The sequence below is a fragment of the Trichechus manatus genome, unplaced genomic scaffold (genome assembly GCF_000243295.1).
Source record: "Trichechus manatus latirostris isolate Lorelei unplaced genomic scaffold, TriManLat1.0 scaffold00037, whole genome shotgun sequence".
Lineage (NCBI taxonomy): Eukaryota > Metazoa > Chordata > Mammalia > Sirenia > Trichechidae > Trichechus > Trichechus manatus.
In genome coordinates, this window is record NW_004443973.1 from 3,610,242 (window position 1) to 3,631,527 (window position 21,286).

Consider the following 21,286-nt stretch of genomic DNA (forward strand, 5'->3'; position numbering starts at 1 on the left):
GGTAGAGTCACTGTCAACCTGAGATCCAGAGTAACCATGTGGAGGAGAGGCCCATGCTGACTAAAAATGGACATGTAACATTGGCGAAAAAAAAAAAAAAAGCTTTTGTTGTGTTAAGCTCATGGGATTTTAGAGTGAATTTTTATCACAGTACAGCAAAGTCTGCCTTGACTAATAGAAAGGGATGCTGAGAATGTAAAGAGATTGCCTTGTCTCTGAGTCCAGGAGAAAGAAATTAAAAGCAGGGAAGCAGTTAATGTCCTCTTGTCTTCCTTTAATCCTTGATCTCCACACACAAAAAAATGTACCAGTTCTCCTAATCTTTAGTTCTATATTTCTTCATAAGCCAGCTTTACAAAATAAAAGTAACTGGCAAACATGTAAGTACACAGCTTAGTCTTGTGCATAATTTTAAAAAAATTTTATGTATCTAAATGCATTCATGAAGGGAAACCTTGGCATGACAAGTTGATGAGAAGTTGGTTTCCAGTTCTGCTGGTCTTACTGTTCTCTACCGAATATCCTCTTGGTAGCAAAAACCTATCTTCTTCTCTTCCTAAGATATCCCATGTCCTAGGGGATTTTTCTGCTCTATTAAAAACATACACTCAGAAAATACTGAATTAAATGAATTCATTCATTTAGTCTTTCAACACACATCTTCTGTGCAGCAGGCATTATGGCCGTTATCTACCCTCAAGGGAGCTCTCAGGTTAGCGGGAAGGCTAACATGCAAATAAGTCATCTACTGTGAAGTGTGCTGTAATAGACATCTGCACAAGGAGCAGGGACTGGAAGAAGCAAGCACATGTGCTGTAGTGGTCTTGGGCTGTGAAGGAAAGATTTACTGAGAAGGACATGGCGACTTTTGCTGTTTAAAAGGTTATTCTGATGAAACTGGTGGACAGTTGGAGAAGGGTGATATTGGAGGCAGGGAACCACATTGGGCAAGAGGAGATGGAGTTATAAACTAGGAGAGTAGCAAGGGGGTGGAGAAGACGGGACACATGGCAGAGATATTGGAAGGTAGGAACCAATTAGGATTTGAGGACTGAAGAAGAGGAATCTAGGAATATTTTAGATCAATGGTCAGCAAACTCGTTCTGTAAAGGGCTAGATTTAAATAAATATTTTAGGTTTTATGGGCCACATACATCTCTTATTGCATAGTTGTCTTCTTTTTCTCTTTTTTTTAAAAAAAATGTAAAATCTGTTCTTAGCTCAGGGCAGGAATTTGACCCAAAGGTAGTAGTTGGCCAATCCCTGTTCTAGACTAAAATATTTCAAGGGATTATGTCTTAAGTTAGACAAAATTCCGAGGGACACAAAAGCTTAAGGTTTAGAAAGGATGTTCATCCTGAAAAGCAAACTGAAAAGTACTGACCGTTACTACTAAGTTTTTTGTTTTTTGTTTTTTTTTTTACTGTTTTACCACAGATAGACAAGCTCCCTTTCATTAAGACTGAAATTTTGGTGTATTGATCAAATTGCACTTTATTGTAAAATCTGTTTTTAGAACATGCCCTTTGTTTTAGAAAATAAACCTTTGAGTCATTGCTCTTGTAGTGTTTTTAGTCTGAGTCCTACATGTCAAGTACATACTTATTGTGTTTCAGTTGTCAGTTTTTGGTTATAATATCTTACATACTTGGGATTAAGAATATAAATTTCTTTTATAGTAGATGCATTTTGGTCTAGTGTATAAGTGCTCAGTACATGTTATTTGAGTCAATGAATGATGATGATATAATTTCAATTGAAAATATGAATTTATGTTCATTTAAAAAATAACCATCAATTTCAGAATGCTTATAAGTTTCTAATGTTGTGAGTGTGTATAGAAGTTTGTAGGGATACTCTTCAATAACATTTGTAATTCTGCATTTAGATTAGAGCACAAGGGCCAAGAAATATTTTTATTATATCTTACACAGAATTTCCAGGCCTTCATGTATAGAAAATTGCTCCTTTTTTCTAATGATTATAGATTTAAATACACATACACGTGCATACAGTTAAGGCTTGATTATGTGAGATGTGGATTAACTGGTTTATAGATTAATAGGTTTGTACATTAGCCTGTTTTCAGATGGAGGTGGTTAAGGTGCAACAGGGATTTGGGATTAGGTCACTTGAACTACAGGAGCATGTAATCATGATGTGGGTTATTAGCCCTGATTATCAGCTCCCCAGTGGTTGCAGGATAGGATTCTACACCTGGAGTCATGCAATCTGGCACCCTTGATCTACTCCTTTAATAGCCCTGCCCCTACCCAAAGTTTGGTCCTTGTCTTAGGCTGGGTTCTCTAGAGAAGCAAAACCAGTAAAGTGTATAAATATATATATAGAGAGAGATTATATCAAGGAAACAGCTCACGTGATTGTAGAGGCTAGAATGTCCCAAGTCCATGGATCAGGGTAGAGGCCTCTCCCAAGTCACACAGCTGCAGAAGCTGGCAAGCCCAAGGTCGGAAGGTTGGAGAGCAGGGCTCCCACTCACAGGCTGTGCAGATCGACGAATCCCAGGTTCGGCAGATAAACTGACAGCTCAAGTCCCAAGAACGGGAGATGAGATGACAGGAAGCAGCCGCAGGATCCAGAGAGAGCAAAAAGCCAGAACATCTGCTTATATACAGATGTGGGCCACACCCCCCAAGGAGACTTCCTTTCATCTGATTGGCTACTCACAGTATATTCAATCATGGGAGTGATTACATTAAAACACAGAGAATCATGGCCCAGCCAAGTTGACACACAATCTTAACCATCACAGTCCTCAGCTCCTGCAATTTGGAGAGCTGTCCTTCAACTCCAATCTCATAATTACCTAATTTATCAGCCTCACTGGGAAATGAGATTTTTTTAGATCCCAGGTGTAGTTTATCCAAGTGTTTGATTGATATACAAACTGGCTAATCTACTCTGACTTAATGAGGAGTTTACTGTAGTTTTATTTGAACTGTGTGTGGTCTTGAGTTATCTGTAATCTACTGTATTCCCACCCACTCCCAAAAAGTTATCCCTGATAATCAAGTATATTCCTCTCTCTAAATTTCCCTATAAATGAAATTCCGTAGAACTCTGACCAATTCTGTTTCATATTCTAAACAAATCCATTCCATTTCAAGGGTTCTATGATATAACCCAATTTGTTTTCCAGGTAATACTCATGTAATAGTGTAAATTTGTCCAATTCACAAGTTTGGTTTTTGATATTCAACTCCAAATAACCAGGCTGAAGTCGATGTCAACTTAGAGAATGATTTCTAAAATCTTAGAGCTATTTGAAAATTAGCAAAACAGCCATGCTCTTCAATTCTTTCCCCCAAAATGTGTTTGCTTGATGGCAACATTAATATCTTTTAACTTTTTACTGAATTCTTTAATTCTAAGATGTAACAAGGAAATACAGGTAAAAGAGCTCAAGGAAATACAGGTAAAAGAGCTTAAGGAAAGAAAAAAAAAAAAAAAGGCACCAAGTAAGAATGTACTACTATTATAAACTGCAATCCACAGAGTGCTTTGCTGTTTCAATACCAGAAGAAGAATGAACACAATGGGTTTCTCTGCCTGAGAAGGAGATATTAGAAATATGTAAGAAGAACAAATTTATGAATCTAAGTGTCGAAGAAAAGTGAGTGAAGAGAGAAAGAAAGACAGTGAAAAAACAACATCAACAAAAACCATAGCTCTTGCTGGTCTCCTTCCAAGCTGCATGCCTCTTCTCTCAACACCCTGTATAAAGGAAGTAGGAAGAATATTGAAAATTCTTAGGAAGACTGGAGGCAGAGCACAAAGAGCTACACAGTCTTAATGTGTTTCTGAATGAAAGCTGTGGGTGTGAAAGCAGAGGGAGCTTTGTTCCCCTGAGTATTTCCATGAGTTACATCTTACAGCTTCTTGTTAGATCTCTGTTAGAACACTCAGGTAAACCTTGGAGAATATGTTTACCTGTTAGAGGTCATAGCTATGATTTTGCATGTACCATGTTATATCTGGTAACATGTTGCTGATTCAGATTGCTCAGTGTGCCTTGTTTGCCTTTGGAATACCTCTAGCTCCCTTGTACATTGCTAAACATTTTTATTTTCTGCCTCAATTCTGTAAATTTAAATGTTTAAACACTAATAAAATTAAAGTGCCTGAGACAGTGTAGATAATCAGTAAATGCAATCTCCCCTCCCCTTTTCCCCTTTCTCAGTGTTTTGCACTGCCAAGCTTCATCTTCAATGCCCAGGACTCCAAGGGTGTTGTTCTGTGGGGCCTAGAAATCTCACCACACTGAAGGCCTCTTCCTACCTCCTGCTTGCCCTCAGAGCATACATATCTCTGGTAGTCATCAAAACTGTTCAGATATGTCCAGTTTTCTGCCTCCCAGGCATATCTGCCTCCTGTGGTTGGGTAAGGTCCAATGACTAGCTCTGGTTATTGAGTTGGAAGAAATAAAGAATTATCTCTTTCAGGTCAAGGCATTTAATTTCTAGCGCAAGACCCTCCAGAGTGCTTTTCTCTATGCTCTAGTGACTAGCCATGTTTGAGATAGTGGCTACTCTATCACTATATTTGTAGTTATCAGTCTTATAACAACTTAGTTATAACTTAGTTGAATTTTAGGAGAGATTCTAGCTGTGAAATATTAAGGCCATTTCATTTTTCAAAAAAAAAAAAAAAATCTGCTTCACAAGTTTTAAACAAATGCCAGAGTGAAGAGATGTGGAGCAGAGCCCCAGCTAACCTGCCAAGGGCATGTAGCAACAGCTATAAACCATTGTTTTCAGAAGTCAGTACGTTTTGGAACATATTCTACTGTAGCATGACCTTGCCTACCCTGACTGACACACTGTCCAATACCTCTCTCCCTCATCAGTGTACATTAAAGTATGAATTCACTGAGGGCAGAGACCTTGTCTCTCTTGTAATGTTCTCTTATGTATCTGCATAGTCCTAGAGCATGGGCAATAGTCACTCATTAAGTATTTGTTTACTGTAAAAATAAATGAAGACTCTACTTATTGCTCAGGTGACAATAGATTGTAATGGGAGGTTAAACAAATGTAGTGACTCATGCAAATGAATCACAGATCTATTAGCTAAAAGTGTGAGAAGTTTTTGTTCCTAATACTACTTAATAGTGATTGTAGACACACTGGCAGGCTGGCATATGAGATGATTTTAATTAGACCAATTATTTAAGTTCCTTTAGAAAACATTACTTGGGCAGCTACCTGCCCAGACTTATGAGTAGAGAAGATTCTGAACCTGCGTAAGAATAGATACGAATTATTGAAGGAGCTAACTGGCACAACTGAGAGAAAGAGAGAGATCCTTGACAGTTGTATTAAGTAAGACCTAGTTAATTAACCTATCACTATATTTGTAGTTATCAGTCTTATAACAACTTAGTTATAACTTAGTTGAATTTTAGGAGAGATTCTAGCTGTGAAATACTAAGGCCATTTCATTTTTCTAAAAAAGAAAAAAAAACCTGCTTCATGAGTTTTAAACAAAAAAAGATTCATTTATTTTGTTATCTGGAATTTTCTTCTTCAGAATACTTTCTAAAATACATTCAAATGGGAAGATTTTATATAATATACACACTACTGTGTGATTATAATCCTTGCATACTAAGAGCAATTACAATAAACGTATAAGCATCTGCTAAGAGGCGCATTGGGAACTCAGTAGCAGGCTGAGGGAAACTAGAAACATGTGCGAACATTTCTCAGAGGCCTAATGAGCTTGTAAGAGCTGGATCCTGAGATCTGTCCAATTATGGCCTCCAAAGGTCAATCAAATGAGTTCCAGACAAGTCATCTAGGGTGGGTTAGGGCAGCATTAGTGTGCAGGGGTGATAATCAGTGCTCAGGCAGGTGGTAGTGTTGGGGTCCTAAGTGCTATCTCTGCCTTCTATTAACAACTGCCAGGCGCTCTGGTATGGAAAATAGAAATGGGGCCAAGAAGGGAGATCAGGGACTTTGGGTCCTAGCAAAGCAAGTTGGGCTTCAGAGTAGAATCTCAGTTCAAGTGGGGGACCAAGCAAAAAGCTCGGAGAATGCTAGTCAGAAAATGAAAATAGACAATCATCCCCTGGGGAAAATTACATTAAATGATTTTTTTAGATAGCCATTTATATTCTTATAAAGACAAGAATGACGGGAGATGTGGGTGTGGGCATAGTCGGCAGGTAGTGGTGGAGATTTCTTTCCTGACAATGATTGTCTTCTGCATTTGCTTGAAACTGTGGAAGTTATCCAGTCTTGAAATTTTCTTAAGTTTTACTTCCTTACTTGAGTATTATTAGTTTCCTTTTTTCTCAGAATTTGGCCTCTTCATAAATTGGCAAAAATGAAGAGATTCTAGATATTGTAAATATTAAACAATAGAATAATTTTTTTATAAAATATTTAAATTAAATTATCACAATTAACTATACCTTGCTTTGTAACTAAAAATCATAGTTATTCATAATATATTTAAATGCTTGTTAAAAAATGCGCTTTTAAATTTATTATGAGTTATGAAACATTTAGTCCTTAACTGATTCATCTGTTTTCATCCTCGTCTTGAGCAATATCATCTCCACTCATGATTTTTACTCTATGATATTATACCTCAATGAGACAGTGTAATATTTTGAGTTAGATTGCAGGTTTTGGGATCACACTGCTGGAGTTTGAATCTTGGTTCTTAAATGTGTGATCCAATTAACTCACTAATGGTAACACTTAAGCTTGAACTTCTACATCTGTAACATTGATAATAGTTTTTGCCTCATAAGGTCATTTTGGCCATTAAATGGAGTTACAAATGTAATGTTCCTCGACCTTATTAAATGATCGGTCAATAGCAAACATTCACTATCTATATATATGAGCATCAGATCTGTATATGTAACTGTTTATTGGCAAAGTCCACAGGGATGTTGAATAGGAGTAACACACTCAGGCTTTTCAAAACAGAACTCATCGTATTCACCTCTAAATTAACTTTCTCTCTGAAGTCTCTGCCCAATTCCTTTGATTCTTATTTTATGGATATAATCAGTCTCCAAGATCTGATTTTACTTCATAAATGTCTACCATTGCCTTTGGTCAGCCCCCCAGCTTAGTCCCCCCTCACTCAGCTACACTTTTGTATTGGTCTCCTGCCTTGTCTTCTTTTCTCTGCCTCTTATAGTTTTCCACATTTCTGGAAATGCTATGGCTCTATTTCTGTAATTTTCCAGTCTGATTTTTATTTCAAGAATTAGGATTCTGGGGTAGAAAAAGCATACAAGGATCCCATTATGCAAATGTTTGTAAAACATTGGTCAAGTCTGAGAACATTCTGAGGACGCAGGACCAAATTTATAAAGCGTTGAGCAAGCTTAGGGGATCTGGATTTGCCTGGCAAAAAACCAAAACAAACAACAAAAACCCCATTATGGGTAGGGAGGAGAGGAAGATGTGGTCCTCTCCGAGGCCAGACTAACTCAGAAGAACCCTAGAGCTATACTGTGTAATATGGTGGCCACTAGCCACAGATGGCTAGTTCTGACCACTTGAAATGTGGCTATTTTCGAAATGAAATGTGCTCTAACTGTAAAATGCACACCACATTCTGAAGACTTAGTACAAACATGATGTAAAGTATCTCATTAATAATATTTTAGTATTCATTACATGCTGAAATGATAATATTTTGGGTATACTGAATTAAATAAAAATATATTATTAAAGTCAGTTTTACCCATTTTTTCTTTTCTAAATGTGACTAATAGAACATTTAAAATTGCATATGTGGCTCACATATTTCTCCTGGACAGCCCTAGAGGATGGAATACCAGACCCATTGCCGTCAAGTCGATTTCGACTCATAGCGACCCTATAGGACAGAGTAGAACTGCCCCACAGAGTTTCCAAGGAATGCCTGGTGGATTCAAACTGCCAACCTTTTGGTTAACAGCTGTAGCTCTTAACCACCATGCCACCAGGTTTTCTGAGGATGGAATAGCATCCTATAATTACTTATTCTTTTCTAAAGGGATTTGGAACAGGGAATACATATCTTTAGTCTGAACCCCGGAGATGCTCTCGAGGAATATAATATCCTATTTTGGCAGGGTCATTGCAGGGCCAATTTATACACTCAGGAGTTCCTAGGGCCAGCTGTAAACAAAAACAGACCCACAGAAGTCAGGTGTTAATTTGAATAGGTGTTCTTAGGCAGATCTACTTCTAACCCCTACTCCTGGGGAGACCTGGGATTCATCTGAACAAGTCACATGTTCCCCATGGTTGAGTCACTTCCAATGGGGCGTGAACAATGGTTGGGCACCTACCGCATGTCTGCTGAGCCAGCGTGTGGCTAATTGGCCATATGCCCAGATTATTATAGCTCCTTTTGGGTCAGTAGCAGTCCTGGTTCTTGGGTGAATAACTGCTCACCTCTCCGAGGTGAATTAACTCTTTCAGGGCACTAGGGCACCATTTAGTACACTGGAAAAAAAGTAATTTATTCAATGGCTCCCTAAGGACACCTGGGAATGCAGGGAAGAAGCTCAGCAATTCTAAGCTCACGTAGCAATATGGCAAAGCCAATTAGGGGAACAGGACAAATTAGATGGAAGTGTGTTCTATCCAATTGAGAAATAAAGACAGTTTATATGAGCAGGATATAAATGCCTAAGTGGGAATGAGGCTTTTCTGAGAAGGACTTTGGAAGGAAAGAGTAAAGCATGGTCCATAGGACCTCAGTCTATACAAACGCAGTTGTATACTTGTACACTTTCAATTTTTTCTACTTTTTTCCACTTTATTTTAGCTATTGTATCCAATTTCTTAATACAGGAGACTTGACTGAGCCACAGGGCTACCACTAACTAACCAGGTGACCTTGGGCAGGTTTCTTTCCCTCTCTGGGTATTTCCCTACTGGACGATGTTGTAGATTGTGCAGGAGCTGAGAAGCTTTTCGATGGGATTATGTTAAAGTTTCCAGGGATGGCCAAATCCTACCCTAGAGAAGAGCCACCTAGGAGGGAGATATACAAGCAAGGAATGATAACACAAGGAAGCAGATTCTCACTTCACTGTTAACTAGGCTCCTGCCTCGTGTCCAGGGACTGTCCTGGTAAACTGGGCTGCAACCTATAGCCCAAGGGCCTTTTCTTCTCTCTATGCCTGAAACCCTAAAGCAGGATTTCACCATACTCAGGTCGGCTGCAGGAAAGACAGGAGAAGAAACTGCCCTGATTGGTTTTGTTTCAAGAAAATAGGCTCTGGGTCAGCTCCCTCCTTCTGCCACAAGAGGAATCCAATGGCAGTGACCACTCCTCCCCCATTTGCCACTAATAAAGCTGCCTTATTAGTGTCCCCTTCTTGAGGAAGAGGGTGGGGAGGAGATTTCCTCAGGAAGGAGAGGAATGGAGAGTTTTCCTTTTCAGCAGAACCTGCCTCTTCTATTCTTATTATTGTTTCATTAGCTATCTACATGGAAGTGGGATACCTTTAGCATTGACCCAACTTAATTGATTTAACAGGCTTGTACTTTGCATCTCTAAGAGAGAGAGAGAGACAGAAATATATATATGTAATATATATATTTTTCCTGTTGATTTCTTGCTTTGCATATCTACATGTTCCTTGAGATCTTTTGAGAAAGCTTATCAAAGACCCTTTTCTTGATAATTTAGATTAATAGCTCCTTTGACAATCAATCAATGATAATGATGAGATTAATCACCATCACTCATGCAGAGCTCATTATGTGTCAGGTGCAGTTCTAAGTGCTATATCAATGCATTCAACCCTTACAACAAGTCTAGGAGGTGTTTTAATTATAATTGCCACTCCTATTTTACTGATATGAAAACTGAGGCACAGAGAGGTGAAGCAACTTGTTCTAGGTGTGCTAAGAGGTGGCCAAGTCAGGATTTGAACGCTGGCTCAGGTTACACAGCTGTTCAGCTTTAGTTCTATTCCTAGAACTATATCTTTCAACCACATAATAGCTTCCATCCAGTGACTTTTTTTTTCCATTTATAGAAAGAGTAGATTTAAAAGTTTGAAATCCCACTTTTATATTAATTCACTTCATATAAAGCTCTTCTAGTGGTATGTCAACTACTTATACACAAGTGAACAGTGATTATTAAAGTGCTCTAATTAAGAAAACATGAACATATTTATATGTGTTGTAGTTAATTTTTTAAATGCATACTAAGATTATGCTAATACACAGTAGTAATTATGAAACATTGGAAAGTTTCATTCCATGTTATGCAGAAATGTAACATAAACACAGAGCTCTCATGATGTTTGATGCCTCTAATCGCCTTTTTATTCACACAGGCAGAAATGTAACATGCAAATCAAACATTTAATCAAAATTAAGCATAATATGTATCACTGACCTAAGCTATCATCTTGTCATTCATTAATTTGCAAAATTTACCAACTTACAATGAGGCTTACTGTTACTGTGCCAGCAGGTTAATATGATTTGTGAAAAACACCCCTTACATGCCTAGCAGGGTGAGTACACACCTCAGAGACTAGTCTTGGTAAAGGATTTTCATTGATTATACTTCCTAAGGGGGAAATTCTGAAGCCCTTCCATCAGTCAGGGGAAGCTTGGCATATGAGAGGACAGCGGTTTGAGTCCCAAGCATTCTGAATAATGCAGGAGGTAACTACTTCATCAGGGTTTTTAAATCCCCTAATGCTTATTTGAATTTTTCTTTGCAAACACCTACCTAATAAACACCTTCCGATTTTGTCAAAATTAATGCAAAGAGCTTGTGATTTGGGTTCTGAAATCAGACTCTCAACCTCCTACTTCTCTTACCCCTGATAGTCTTACAAACACTAAACACTGTTTCCACCTTCTCTGACTTGGAAGATGATCTCGAACAGGCATAAATGCAAGGCCTCTGCTGACCAAATTTTCCTTAATGGCTTTGGAAAACTATCTGCAATTCCTTTCCCAATATGACTAGATTACATGCTATTTTGTCATCTAAGTTGAATACGCATTTTAGGCAGAGAAATATGTATCCTGACACAAGCAAAAAGCTCATTTATTAAACACTATCTTTTTCTTATTTTCTGTGTCATATCTTTTTGTCAACCCTGGGTCTCTTTTTTGTTATATACTCCCCACGCCCCAATCCAAGTTCTTTCCTGTCTCACAGTTTTTCTGTCTTTAAAATCTTATTTCACCCTGAAGGACTGAATTGCTGGGCAGAGGGCTGTGGGGACCATGGTCTCGGGGAACATCTAGCTCAATTGGCATAACACAGTTTATAAAGACAATGTTATACATTCTACCTTGGTGAGTAACGTCTGGGGTCTTAAAAGCCTGTGAGCAGCCATTTAACATACTCCACTGGTCTCATCCCTTCGGAAGCAAGGGAGAATGAAGAGAACAGGATACAAGAAAAAGATTAGTCTGAAGGACTAATGGACCACAGCTACCAAGGCCTCCACCAGACTGAGTCCAGTACAGCTAGATGGTGCCCGGCTACCACCACTGACTGCTCTGACCAGGATCACAACAGAGGGTTCTGGATAGAGCTGGAGAAGGACGTAGAAAAAAATTCTAACTCACAAAAAAAAAGACCAGATTTACTGGCCTAAAGGAGACTGGAGAACCCTGAGAGTATGGCCCCCAGACACCCTTTTAGCTGAGTGGTGAAGTCATTTCCGAAGTTCACTGTTCAGCTGGGGAATGGACAGCCCCATAAAACCAAATGGGACTGAGGTACAGCAGTCCAGGGACAAGGGCCAGAAGGCAGAAGGGGACAGGAAAGCTGGTGATAGGGAACCCAAGGTTGAGTAAGGATAGTACTGATGTGTTGTGAGGTTGTTAACCATTGTCATAGGGCAACATGTGTACTAACTGTTAAATGAGAAACTATTTTGTTCTGTAAGCCTTCATGTAAAGTGACAATAGCAGCACAATTGGAAGCACGTAGTCGATGTCACTGAACTGTGCGTGTAGAAATTTTTGAAACAGTGTCTCTTTGGCTATGTATATTTTCACCAAAAAAAAAAAAAAGGTCACGAAGGGAGAGGGTTGACATGTTGTGGGGGTTGTTAACCAATGTCATAAAACAATATGTGTACTACTGTTTCATGAGAAACTATTTGTTCTGTAAGCCTTCACCTGAAGTACAATTAAAAAAAAAAAAAATCTTATTTCAGCTGTTCTTCTGTCTTTCCTTATTTCTGAAATTCATCACCCCAGAGGAACATAACGTGGGGTGGAAGGTTGAGAATGGGGGGTGAGAGTGGAGGTTGTGACAGCTAGGGCAAGGGAGGCAGCTATAACCTCTAATTATCACCGCCTCAGTGGGGCTTCACAGTCTCTTCCGGACTGCTGAAATGCCATAGAACCGAAAGCAATCCCAGCTGCAAAACGGCAGCTAAAACTGCCACATCTACGTTGTCTTTCCTACATGGGGATATTTCATCAATGCAACAATATAAGTGAAGTTCCCAGCACATAACCCCCCAAAACCCCAAACCCATTGCCGTCAGGTTGATTCTGCCTCACTGTGACCCTATAAAGAGAGTAGAACTGCCCCATAGGGTTTCCAAGGCTGTAATCTTGATGCAAGCCGACTGCCACATCTTTCGAACTGCTAACTTTTTGGTTAGCAGCCAAATGCTTAACCACTGCGACACCACGGCACATAGTGCAACATACATGTTTGCCGAATCATTTCACTGTGGCTCTCCAGGCAGCAAATGGGGCTATCTCATGGGCCCATCCTCATATGCTAATGGTAGGGAATAAATTCTCCCCCTCTTCATCCCCATTTCTGTGTCCAAATCTCTCTAATGGTATTTAAGAAATCATTGAACATAATTGGTTTGGCAATAGTAGGAACTTAGTCCATATTTACTTGTAATTATAGACTATTACTCTCAAGGAACAGGATACTACCTAAGCTTAGATATGGTTATTACTCACAATAGAACCAAGAGAAGACGCAAACTAATGAACATGTTCTGTTTCTCTTCCTGTATGTTATCCTGTTTGTCCTGATTTAATCCGAAGACTCTAATCTGCCATTGTATGTGGCTATATCTGACCTGTGATCTCTGCTTCCAACCTCCAGCCCCTTCTGTTAACTGCTAGCTCCCTTAGGTTTCCAGCCTCAGCCTAGGGTAGAGTGAAGCAACTTCATGAGGTACCATGGGGTCAGCTTAACCCGCTCTGCTCACATTTCAGTCATCCACCCAAAATGGTCGCCCATCCAAAACGAAAACATCTCTCTATGTCTTCCCACACTCACGTGTACGTTCTCTGCCCTTACCCTACTGACCTCACAAACTTGATCCTGGCACCTTAAGGAAGCCATGAGGGCAATGGTGGTTCACCTCATGTGCAGCCACCACCTATATGTCACTGAGGCTTGGGCATTGCTCTGATGCTGAACAGGTTTCAGCAGGGTTTCCAGATTAAGTCAGATTAAGGAGAAAGGCCTGGCAATCTACTTCCAGAAATCAGCCAGTGAAAACCTTATGGATCACAGTGGTCTGATCTACAACCAATCATGGGGAAGGCAAAGGATCAGGCAGCATTCGTTGTGAATGGGGTCACCATGAGTTGGGGGCCAACTTGGCGGCAGTTAACAACAATAACATCCCTCATTCTTAGCCCACTCAAAGAATGCTGCCTCCATCTCTTTGCCTGGCTGTTCCTGGAGGCCACTCACGTGTACACATCAGAGTAGAAGCTGTTTATTCTCCTAAATTCAATATAACACCAAATACCAAAACCAAACCCATTGCATCAAGTCGAATCTGACTTATAGCGACCCAATAGGACGGAGTAGAACTGTCCCATGAGGTTTCCAAAGCCATAATCTTTACGGCAGCAGACTGCCACATCTTTCCTCCATGAAGAGGCTGGCAGTTTAGAACGGTTGATTTTTTTGGTCAGCAGCTGGACACGTTAACCACTGCGCCAAGAGAGATCCTAGAAAGTAAATGGCCGTTTCCCAGTCCCTAACAATACTATGGCTATTGATTGAGCACATTCTATGTGCCAGGCACTGGCCTGAGCATTTTATGTAGGAAAATCTCATTTATTCCTCATATTATCCCTTATGATTTACATATAAAAACATTTCTTAAATGCTTACTGTATGCCAGTCATTGTTTTAAGCACTTTACTTGTTTTAGTTGGATTTCCCCAGAAGCAAACCCTGAAACAAGGACTTGAACACAAATAGTTTGAGAGATGATTCCCAGGAAATACTAGTGCGGAGTGAGAAAGAGAAAAGAGAAAGCAGCCAATAAAGCATGCGTTATCAAACAAGTTACTACTGAAGATAGCATCTGGATAAAATGGGAAAAATCTAGGAGCCAGTGTAGAATGTGATCCTAAGACTCATCCCACCTGTTGTGGATTGAATTGTATCCCCCAAAGAAATATGTTGAAGCCCTAATCCCTGGTACCAGTGAACATGACCTTGTTTGGAACAGGGTCTTTGAAGACGTTATCGGTTAAATTAACCTGATCATATTGGAGTGGAGCAGGTCCTAACCCAATCTGACTGTGTCCTTCTGAAAGAGGAGAAGAGACAGGCGGAGGGAAAATGGCCATGTAAAGCATGATTATGCTGCAGCTGAAAGCCCAGGAACAACAGCTGGGACTACCAGAAGCTGCAACATGCAAGTAAGGATATTTTCCTAGAGCCATCAGAGAGAACTCTGGCCTGCTGACACACTTATTTGTACTTCTAGCCTCTAGCCCTGTGAGACAATAAATTTCTGTTCTTATAATTCTCCTAGTTTGTAGTATTATGTTATGGCAGTCCTAGGAAATGAATATGCTACTCCAGGGTTAAGGAGGCTTTGGAATCTGTATAACAACTCCCGTTAATCATCGGTTGAGGGCATTTGGGGGTTAATTCCCCAGCACTTCTATACCATTGGGCCATTGGGCTCTGGTGGCCAGAGAAAGCTCTCAAGTAAATAAAGAAGGTGCTGACAATTGGTGTCAGGATGAGAGCAAGGGGATATGCCTGAGACATGGCAACAGTTCCTACAGCACACAACCTTCTGTATTATGACCATCTTCAGTTTGCAGATGAAGAAACTGACATACAGAGTGGTTAAATAATTTGTTCAAGGTCATATAACTAGTGGCAGAGCTGCTGCAGTTTAAACACAAGTCTTTCTGACTTTAAAGCTTATACCCTTTACTACTTGATTCTATACCATAATTGAATGCAATTTAAAACCTATACTTCTGCTTTATGTCAAAGCAAAACAGACAAACAGCAAAACTTCCCTACTAGAAAGCTTATGTCATCCTGCAAAACTACTCTTTAACACTTTTTTATTTACCAAGCTCCAAGTCATCGCGCTATTGTCTTCTCCATCCGAAATAACAAAATAATCCTGGGTGATTTGAATCCCTTTTTTTTCTCCTAATCTGTCAACCTCTCCTGCTTCATTTTTTTCTTATCCAGCTTCAACGTTGTTCTTATCATGGCCATTTATTCATTCATTCATAGTGCTAGGGGATGGGGACACAACGGTAAGCAGGGTAGACACAATCCTTGACTCCACAGAGCTAACATTCCAGTAGGGAGAAAAGACTTGAAGCAGCCTAGTCACTACTCATGATGTCCCTACTAGGGTGATAACTGCTCTAAGGAAAAGAACAGGGTACTATGAGGGCAGATCACCATCCACTCTCCAACACACTGTTTGCTTTGCCCCTTTATAATTCCATCGCATCCATACTTCCAAAACTCAAGTTTGGAAGTATGACGCAGGCTGCCAGACTGCTTGTGAAAAAATGTACATCTGTAAAGATTGATGTTATTATGAATTAATGGTCTCTAACTCCAGCCAGATTCAGTGCTCTGTCTCTATGCAGATCTCTAGTCCATTTATGTGTCAGCCCCCCCTCTTCCCCACAACTACTCCTTCAAAAGTTTACCAATCTCTTCGCTTCTGTATGAGGACCCCCTCACCCCAATTTCTGGTCCTCTTAACTTCTTCCTCCTTTGTTGCCTTCCAACCTGGCAAATAATTAAATATTTGTTCTTCTAGCTCAACATAGACTTTGGGAGACCTCCCTAACCTGCCAGGTCTGGTTTGGATGCGCTCTTAGGTGATTCTGCATAACTCAACACACTCTATTGAGAGGATCATTTTATCTATTTATCTCCGGCAGTAAATTTGAGTTTATTATGTAAAACGACTGCATTTTTATACAATTTTGCATTTCAAGCACTTAATACCATGCCTGACATATCGCAAGTGTTCAGTAACTGTCCAAGGAATTAAACTTTATAAAATTTATGCCCTCACAAAAACACCCAAGATACCTTAAAAACAAGCAAACATTTAATGGCATAATTTCTTATATAGTATTTTCTCTCCTGCTAGAACTCCTGTTTGGTTAGATTTTCTCATTATGCCCCCCTCCCCATGTTTCTTATGTATGTTTAAATCTTTCTGATATAAAATTAAAGGAAATTATAAAGATTGGCATTTTATTTCTTAAAGAAAACTTACAAGATGGATAATCACAAAGACGTAGCCTTAGAGACAACAAAACTTCATCAATTTAATGTGTGAACCATCCACTAGCTTCCATCATGATGCCTAATCATTTCTAATAGCTACTTTCTTAAATAATTTTTTAAAATGTGCTCTTCATTTACGTGTCAGGAAAATGTACCATTTCATTTGATTAGTGTAAATCAGATTGCTACAAACTGCTCTCTGAAGTAACACCACGCTGTTTCAGATGTGCATTAAGTAGTAAATCAACTTTATTGGAAATGTTAGGTCTCATCTTTTCAGAGAGAAAGCTGTGTACTTTTTTCAGAGGTGCAATAATTCTTTTACATTGCTAGAGTCGCTTTAGTAAATTGTCCCTATTTAGTAAATTACCACTGCACTAAGTAGCCTAAAGTAATGAAAGTATTAAGAAGTGTACAAAGCTTACTTCCCAAGCTTTTAGCTGGATGCATTTAGCCTTCTCCCCTTGTCCTTTCAAAGATTTCTCAGATATCTTTGGCAAGCTTTTGACAAAGATTTGCCAGCATCCAATAACTGGGAATTATGCTTTATGATCAGCTTCTAGGTAGATTTTGAACTAGAAGACGTTCAATAATTGGAACACTGAGAGATGTTTAACAGAACAATGCTGCCTTGGAGTGATGAAAGCTATTGTCTGTGACCACATGAATCTTAAATGCATTTGTTAAATTAATTTGTCTTCTATTGTTCTTTCTTTGCTCAGTTCATTGTTTTTTCTAAATTTTCATTATTTTGTTGTTGTTGTTGAGAATACACACGGCAAACCAATCCAACAGTTTCTACATGTACAATTTAGTGACATTGATTACATGCTTCAACTTGTGCAACCATTCCCACCCTCCTATTCTGAGGTGTTCTTCCCTCATTAACATAAACTCACTGCCCCCTAACCAAAAAAAACAAAAACAAAAAACAAAAACCAAACCCCTTGCTGTGGAGTCAATTCCAACTCATAGCAACCCTATAGGTCAGAGCAAGGAGTGGCTGGTGGATTCTGACTGTCACCCTTTTGGTTAGCAGCCACGCTTTTAACCGCTGCACCCTCTAATGTTCCTATCTAATCTTTCGAATAAATTGCTATTGTCAATTTGATACCATATAGACAGTTTTTAAAGGAGCATAATGCTTAAGGCAGACCTGTTTTAGTAGTTCAGCTAAACTATTACTGGGTTTTAAGATAACCTCAGGGGGATATTTTTGATTTAAAGTTTAAAGATTATCTTAGGGTAATTGTTTCAGTGGTTCATCTACACTCCATGGCTCCAAAAAATCTAGAGTTCATGAAAGTTTGAAATTCTGTTCTGCATTTTCACCCTTTTGATCAGTATTCTTCTATGGAATCTTTGATCAAAATGTTCAGTAATGATAGCTGAGCACCATCGAGTTCTTCTGGTCTCATGGCAAAGGAAGCAGTTGTTCATGGAGGTAATTAGCTACACATTCCATATCCTCCTCCTATTCCTGATCCTCTTTCTTCCTATGTTGCTACAGGTGAGTAGAGACCAATTGTTGTGTTTTAGATGGCCGCTTGCAAGCTTTTAAAACCTCAGGCACTATGCAACAAACTAGGAGGTGGAACAGAAGCACTAAACATGTTATTAGGCCAGTTAACTGGCATGTCCCATGAAACCATGACCCTAAACCTCTAACCCAGGGTACTAAATCCCATGAGATGCTTGGCTGTACATAAGCAGCCTCAGCAGCTACATTTTTTTGTTGTTCTTGAAATGTATCTATCACACAACTTTTGCCAATTCAACTTTTTACAGGTATACAACTTGTTGACAACAATTAAAATGATTGGCTATGCAAACTTACCTTTAATCAATGCAATTTTTCCATCACCATTAACCCCTCTTTTCCCTCTCCCTCTTGCCCCTGTTGTTGTTGTTGATAGGTGTTGTCAAGTCGGTTCTGACTCATAGTGACTTTGTAGGATAGGGCAGAACTTGTCCCATAGGGTTTCCAAGGAAAGGCTGGTGGATTTGAACTGTCGACTTTGGTTAGCAGCAAGCTCTTAACCGCTGCGCCACCAGGGTTCACCTGCCTCTGGTAACTACTAATAAACTTTGGTCTCTATACATTTGCCTTTTTCTTATCTTTTTATATAAGTGAGGTCATATAATATTTGTCCTTTTGTGATTGGTTTATTTCACTCAACATAATGTCTTCAAGCTCCATCCATACTGTAGCATGTATCAAGACTTCATTTATTCTATTGGCTAAGTAGTATTCCTTTGTATGTATGTACCATATTTTGTTCATCTTTTCATCTATCGATGGGCAAATGCCAACTTTCTGGCTGTTGTGAATAGTGCTGCAATGAACACTGGTATACAAGCCTCTTTTTGAGTCTCTGCTTTCAAGTCTTTTGGGTATGTACTTAGGAGTGGAATTGCTGTATCGTATGTTAGTTTTATTTTTAATATTTTGGGGAACCACCACACTGTTTTCCACAATGACTGTACCATTTTGCATTCCCACCAGCAATGGATAGGGGTTCCAATTTCCCCACATCATCGCTAACATTTGTTATTTTCTGTTTTTTTTTTTTTTTTTTTTTTTACGTTAGCCGTCCTGTTGTTCTTGTTGTTAGGTGCTGTTGAATCCATTCCCACACATAGTGACCCTATATACAACAGAACGAAACACTGTCTGGTCCTGCACTGTCCTCACAATTGTCACTATGCTTGAGCCAATAGTTGCAGCCACTGTGTCAGTCCATCTCCTTGAGGGTCTTCCTCTCTTTCACTGACCTTCTAATTTACCAAGCATGATGTCCTTCTCCAGGGACTGATCCCTCCTAATAACAAGTCCAAAGTATATGAGACAAAGTCTCACCATCCTTGCTTCTAAGGAGCTTTCTGGCTGTACTTCTTCCCAGACAAATTTGTTCGTTCTTCTGATAGTCCATGGTATATTCGATATTCTTCCCCAACACCGTAATTCAGAGCCATAAATTCTTCTTTGGTCTTCCTTATTCATTGTCCAGCTTTCACATGCATCTGAAAAACCAAACCAAACCCATTGCTGTCATGTCAAGTGACCCTATAGGACAGAGTAGAACTGTCCTATAGGGTTTCAAGGGATTGGCTGGTGGATTAGAACTGCTGACCTTTTGGTTAGCAGCCAAACTCTTAACCACTGTGCCACCAGGCCTCCGCATACATATGAGGTGATCGAAAATATCATGGTTTGGGTCTGGCGCACCTTAGTCCTCAGAGTGTCATCTTTGCTTTTCAACACTTTATTAGTATCTTTTGCAGCAGAATTGCTCAATGCAATACGTGGTTTGATTTCTTGACCGCTGCTTCCATGGGCATTGATTGTGGATCCAAGTAAAATGAAATCCTTGACAGTTTCAATATTTTCTCCATTTATATTGATGTTGCTTATTGGTCCAGTGGTGAGGATTTTTGTTTTCTTTATGTTGAGGTGTAGTCCATACTGAAGACTGTAGTTTTTGATCTTCATCAGTAAGTGCTTCCACTCTCTTTGCTTTCAGCAAGCAAGACTGTGTCATCTGCATAACACAGGTTGTTAATGAGTCTTCCTCCAATCCTGATGACCCATTCTTATTCATATAGTCCAGCTTCTCAGATTATTTGCTCAGCATACAGATTGATTAAGTATAGTGAAAGGATACAACCCCAAGGCACACTTTTCCTGATTGTAAATCACACAATATCTCCTTGTTCTGTTTGAACAACTGCCTCTTGGTCTATGTAAAAGTTCCTCATGAGCACAATTAAGTGTTCTGGAATTCTCATTCCACACAATGTTATCCATAATTTGTTATGATACACACAGGTATGCCTTTGCATAGTCAATAAAACACAAGTAAACATCTTTCTGGTGTTCTCTACTCTCAGCCAAGATCTGTCTGACATCAGGAATGATATCTCTCATTTTGTGCCCTTTTCTGAATCTGGCTTAAATTTCTGGCAGTTCCCTGTTGATGTACTGCTGTGACTGCTTTTGAATTACCTTCAGGAAAATTTTACTTGTGTGTGATATTAATGATATTATTCGATAATTTCCACATTCTATTGGATCACATTTCTTTGGAATGGGCACAAATATGGATCTCTTCTAGTCGGTTGGCCAGGTAGCTGTCTTCCAAATTTCTTGGTATAGCAAGTGAGCACCTCCAGTGCTGCATGTTTGTTGAAACATCTTAATTGGTATTCAGTAAGTTCCTGGAGACTTATTTTTCACCAATGTCTGTGGTGCAGATTGGACTTCTTCTTTTGATACCATTGGTTCTTGATCATATGCTACTTCCTGAAATGGTTGAATGTTGACCAGTTCTTTTTGGTACAGTGCTTCTGTGTATTCCTTCCATCTTCTTTGATGTTTCCTGCGTTGTTCAATATTTTGCCCATAGAATCCTTCAATATTGTAACTCTAGACTTGAATTTTTTTTTTCCAGTTCTTTCAGCTTGAGAAACGCCAAGTATGTTCTTCTCTTTTAGTTTTATACCTCCAGGTCTTTGCATATGTCATTATAATACTTTATTTTGTCTTCTCAAGCTGCCCTTTGGAATCTTCTCTTCCGCTATTTTGCGTCATCATTTCTTCCATTTGCTTTAGCTACTCTATGTTCAAGAGCAAGTTTCATAGTCTCTTCTGACTTCCATTTTGGTCTTTTCTTTCTTTCCTGTCTTTTTAATAACCTTTGATTTTTTCATATTCGATGTCCTTGATGTCATCCCACAACTTGTCTGG

At 39.3% G+C, this 21,286-nt stretch overlaps 1 long non-coding RNA gene across 1 annotated transcript in view; it reads left to right on the forward strand.

Moving 5' to 3' along the window:
- LOC111820420 (uncharacterized) overlaps positions 1–21,286 on the forward strand; it is a 103,849-nt gene that overhangs the window by 81,715 nt on the left and 848 nt on the right. The window lies entirely within an intron of this gene.